Below are 5604 nucleotides of genomic sequence, written 5' to 3' on the forward strand. Positions count from 1 at the left end.
GTATCTTTGTGGAAGTGCACATTTCCAGCTTTCTTTACACCTCTTCTTTATCTTTCAGTGAAAATCTTCCACTGAAACAATTTGAAATCAATAGTACAGACAAGCACTTGGATGAACTCAGTTCATAGAGACCTAGATAATTTACTTTAAGTGTATTGACTACCATGACTGTGGTTATGATTCATTCAAGAGTAGTAATGCTGAAGGGAACTGACACTTTGGACCAAATGGCTCTGCTCATTCAGGTATCCAGACAGTCTATACCAGAATGGCGAACTATGACCAATAGTCCAAACCTAGTCTCCAAATAGTTTTATAAAATTTTCCTGGGAAATTACACCAAGTCATCAAGCTACTTTTGTACCACTTAGGCAGAGTTGAGCGATTATAGCAGTTATGTGGTGTGAATGCATCAAAATATTTACTATCTTTAAGTGGTAGAATAAGATTCCCAATCTATATTCAATATGGCTACTTGAAAAGTGTATGGTGCTCGCTTTGGCAGCACATATACTAAAATTGGGACTATACAGAGAAGATCAGTATGGCCCCTGCACAAGGATGACATGCAAATTCGGGAAGTATTCAATATTTTAAAGAAATAACAGAATTGAACCACACCTGTGAACAAATGGACTTCATAGACATATACAGAGTGCTTGACCCAACAACATCAGAATACACGTTCTTCTCAGCAGTACATGGGTCATTCTCTAAAATAGACCATATATTAGCTCACATAGCATATTTAAATAAATGCAAAAGAGTTGAAATTATCAACTCTATCAGATCATAGTGCCATGAAATTAGAAATTAATGATAAAAGATATAGCAAAAATCCCACAAATACAAAGAAACTAAATCACACAATTTGGGTAATCAGTGGGTCACAGGGGAAAATAAAAAAGAAATTAAATAATACCTACAAGCAAACAAAAATACAAATACAACTTATCGGAACCAGTGGGATGCAATGAAAGCTGTCCTCAGAGGAAAATTTATTGCACTGAGTTCCTATATAAGAAAAACAGAACGAATACAAATACACAACCTGATGTTACATCTCAAACATCTAGAAAAAGAAGAGCAAGTCAACCCCAAAGCCAAAAAAAGAAAAGGAATTATAAAAATCAGAGCAGAAATTAATGCAATAGAGACTAAAGAAACAATCCAAAGAATCAATGAATCAAAGAGTTGGTTCTTTGAAAGAATAAATAAAATTGATTAGCCCTTAGCCAACCTTATTTTAAAAAGGGAAGAAAAAGCTCAAATTCATGCAATAAGGAATGAAAAATGTGACATCACTACAGGCTCTGCAGAAATGCAGCAGATCATCAACATCTATTTCAAAAACCTCTACTCTCAAAGGTTTGATAACACAGAAGACATAGACAGATTCCTAGAAATATGAAGTACCAGAGCTAGGTCAAGAACTAGGTAAAACTGCTGAATAATATAATTTCTATTAATGAAATTGAAAATGCAATTAAGTCCTTACCTACACAGAAGACCCAGGTCCAGACAGATTCACTACAGAATTTTACAGGAAGTACAAAGAAGACCTAATGCCAACACTCCTCAAACTGTTCAATGAAATTGGAAAGGAAGGAATCCTTCCTGAATCATTCCTGGAAGCAAATATTACACTAGTACCAAAACCAGAGAAAGACCCAACTAAAAAAGAGAACTATAGACCAATCTCCTTAATGAACACAGATGCAAATATCCTTAATAAAATATTGGCAAACAGAATGCAGCAAATCATCAACAAGATTATACACCATGGGCTGGGGATTTAGCTCAGCGGCATAAGCGCCTGCCTTGCAAGCAGGCAGTCGTGAGTTCGATCCTTGGTACCGATAAAAAAGAAAAAGACAAAAAAAAAGATTATACACCATGACCAAGTGGAATTCATCCCAGGTATGCAGGGATGGTTCAACAAACATAAATCAATAAATCTAATTCACAATATCAATAGAGTCAAAAGTAAGAATCACATGATCTTTTCTATAGATGCACAAAAAGCTTTTGATAAGGCCCAACATTCATTTATGATAAGAACTTTACAGAAAATTGGAATAGATTTTCTTTACCTCAATAAAATAAAGGCCATCTATGACAAACCAACAGCCAGTATCATACTAAATGGCCAAAAATTGTAGACCTTTACCTTAAAATCACACACAATACAAGGATGCCCCTTATCACTGCTCTTATTTAGCATAGTACTGGATATACTAGCCAGAGCAATTAGAAAATAGGGAGAAATAAAAGGGGTAAAGATAGGAAAAAAAGAAGTTAAATTATCATTATTTGTAGATGACATGATACTCTACATAGAAGTCCCTCAAAATTCCATTGAAAGACTCTTAGATATATTAAATAAATTCAGCAAGGTAGCTGGATACAAAAACAACATCAAAAATCAATAGCATTCCTATACACTAACAACAAGATCACAGAGAAATAAGATAAGCCCCACCCTTCACAAGAGCAAACATAAAATGAAATATTTAGGAATTACTCTCACGAAAGAAGTAAAACACCTATACAAGGAAAATTAAAATTCACTGAACAAAGAAATTGAAGAGGATTTCAGAAAGTGGAAAGACATCCTTTGCTCATGGATAGGAAGAATAAATATTGTGAAAATGGCCATTCTCCCAAAACTGTTATACAGATTCAATACAATCCCAATAAAAATACCATCAACATACCTCATAGATTAAACAAATCCCTCCTAAAATTCATCTAGAGTGAGAAGAAACCTAGAATATTAAAGAAAGTTCTAAGCAGCAAAGGCAAGGCAAGAGGCATTAAAATCCCTGACATGAAGTTATACTACAAAGCAACAGTAGTAAAATCTACATGGTACTGGAATCAAAACAGAGCTGAAGATAAATAGAATAGATTAGAAGATTCAACCACAACTACAAACACACTCAACCACCTTATCTTCGATAAAGGGGCCAGGATGTTCACTGGAAGAACGACAGTCTCTTTAATAAATGGTGTTGCAAAAACTTGTTCCCCATATGCCAAAAACTAAAACTAGATGCGTGCCTATCACCATGTACTAAATTAAAATCTAAATGGATCAAATATCTGAATATTAAAACAGAAACACTAAATCTATTGGAAGACAAATTTGGTAAAAACCTTGAAGACGTAGGGGTAGGTAGAGAATTCATGAACATTACTCAAACCTCATGGGAAAAACTTCCCAGAATTAATAACTGGGAACACCTCTTATTAAAAAGTTTCTGCATGTCAAAAGAAATCTCCAGCATAGTGAAAAGAAAACCCACAAACTGGGAAAAACTCTTAGTGAACTGTCCCTCAGACAAAGTATTTCTGTCTAAAACATACAAAGAATTAAAAAAAAAAAAATCAAACTCCCAAAATTTAAAGATCCAGTCCAAAAATGGGCATCAGAGAGGAATACACACTTCTCAGATGAAGAAATACAAATGGCAAATAGATACATGAAAAAAATGTTCATCATCATTAATCATTAGAGAAATGCAAATTAAAACCACACTGAGATTCCATCTCACTCCTGAAAGAATGGCCAGGATGGAGAAAACCACCAGCAACAAATGCTGGAGAGGCTGTGGGGAAAAAGAAACTCTCCTGCACTGTTGGTGGGAGTGTAGTGTGGTGCAACCTTTGTGGAGTCAGTCTGGAGATTTCTCAAAACCTGTGTTTGGAAATCCCATTTGTTCCAGCTATTCCACTTCTAAGCATATTCCCAGAAGAACTGAAGGCATTGTACCACAGAGATATATGTACACCCATGTTTATACCAGCACAATTCGTAATAGCCAAATCTTGGAAACAATCTAAGTGTCCATCAACTGAAAAAAAGTTGTGGTATTTTTATACAATGGAGTACTACTCAACTATAAAGAATGATAACATTGAGATATTTGTAAATAAATGGGTGTAGCCTGAGACCGTACTCATAAGTGAAATAAATCAAACCCACATATGTAAATACCAAATAGTTTCCCTAGTGTAAGAAATGATAACAATACATGAAAGTATGTGCTAATCACGATTCCCCATTATATTGCTTTGAAGCCTTATAATATTTTCATTCTTGTTTGATTTTATTGTCTGTGATGGTTTGAACAACTGTTTTGGAGAAAACAAGACATCATAATAGTTAGTGCTGATTTAATATCATCTTGTTTTGAAGTCTCATCAGGCTTTTGTTCTTCTGTCTCCATCAGTCTTACCGTATTGTGTCATATTGGATTTTATTATATGTGATAATATAAACAAAAACTTTTACAGACAAGGAGATAATATAGAAACCATTGTTCACTTTCAGTTAGTTGGTTCTAAGAATCTTGTAATACTGTCATTCTCTTGAATGGTTTTACATTGTCTTGATATGTTTGATACTACAGTATACGAAATTATACTCAAATATTTCAAGGAAAGAGACATTAATGGTAACTAGGTTGATGTCAGGATATCTTGTGGTGAAATACTATGTTGCTTAAATTGTTCTGTTTTGACCTGTGCTGTTGTGTTATGTGCTCTTTTACCTTAATCTCCTTTTTCATTATTTTTTTTTAATTTTTATCCTTTTAATTATGGGAAAAATAAATAAAAAATAGGAGGATATATTATAGTAACCCACTTTGATTTCCTATTAACATGATTTGAAATCGTGTGTTGCTCTCACCATCTTGTTTTGACTGATTTTACTCTATTCTGTTTTGCTTGATAATGCCAAGTTTGAGCGTATAGGCAACAACTTTGAAGACAATAAGGTTCACTATGATGCCCATTCTGGTTTGGCTGTTATCTTCTTTTGAAGTCCTGTAATGTCTCCAATGCTTTGGTTTTATTGGTTTTGTTCTTTCCTGTTTTGTTAAATTTTATTATACTGATGATATAGGCAACTCTTTTTAAGATAACAAGGGGCATAATGGTAACCATTGCTGATCACCTTGTATTCTGTTTTTACATCATGTATTATGTCCATCCTTTTGATTTGACTGATTCTGTTTTGTTATGTCACATCTGGTTTTATTCTCTTCAAACAATGTAATAAGAACTGTGGGAGTAATAAACCCCAAATGTGTAATTGTCATTGTAAAAAAGAGAGGAAAAGAAAGTGCTCTAAAGTATGTAGCTGTATGTATATATAAGTGTATAAGATAGATAATCATATTACTGAGTTTTTGTTGGATCATTGAACAGAACTGTTTGCAGTCTCACTGTTTGAATGTTCACTTTATATACTTTAATTTTGTAACTTGAACAACTATTTCTAAATGACAATATGTAATTTATTAACTAGTGATTTCCTGCTTTTTATTTTATTTTTTGAAATTCTGTATTACTTGTATCCTTTTTCTTTTTTTTTTTTTTTCTTTTTCTTCTTAAAAAAAATTTAAAAAGGATGTTTGTACTTAGGTAATTCTCTATCCTTTAATATTCACAATATTGTCCGTGAGAAAATGGTCATTGCCTTCTTGAAATATTTTTAACCCTAGAAAGTTATATTTCAGAAGAAAATAAGAGCTTTTATCTGTTTCCTTTTGTTGTTTTTATAGTACAGAGAGCTGCAGAAACTTCTTATCAGAC

General features: G+C 33.3%; 1 non-coding gene across 1 annotated transcript; it reads left to right on the plus strand.

The window, feature by feature from the left end:
* The first annotated feature begins 489 nt into the window (after nucleotides 1-489).
* Nucleotides 490-596, plus strand: LOC111756718 (U6 spliceosomal RNA). The gene has a single exon (XR_002791132.1). It is a non-coding gene; the product is annotated as a U6 spliceosomal RNA (small nuclear RNA).
* Nucleotides 597-5604: the final 5008 nt, after the last annotated feature.

The sequence above is a fragment of the Cavia porcellus genome, unplaced genomic scaffold, assembly GCF_034190915.1.
Source record: "Cavia porcellus strain 051 isolate PalLab524CR breed Dunkin Hartley unplaced genomic scaffold, mCavPor4.1 scaffold_5, whole genome shotgun sequence".
Classification (NCBI taxonomy): domain Eukaryota; kingdom Metazoa; phylum Chordata; class Mammalia; order Rodentia; family Caviidae; genus Cavia; species Cavia porcellus.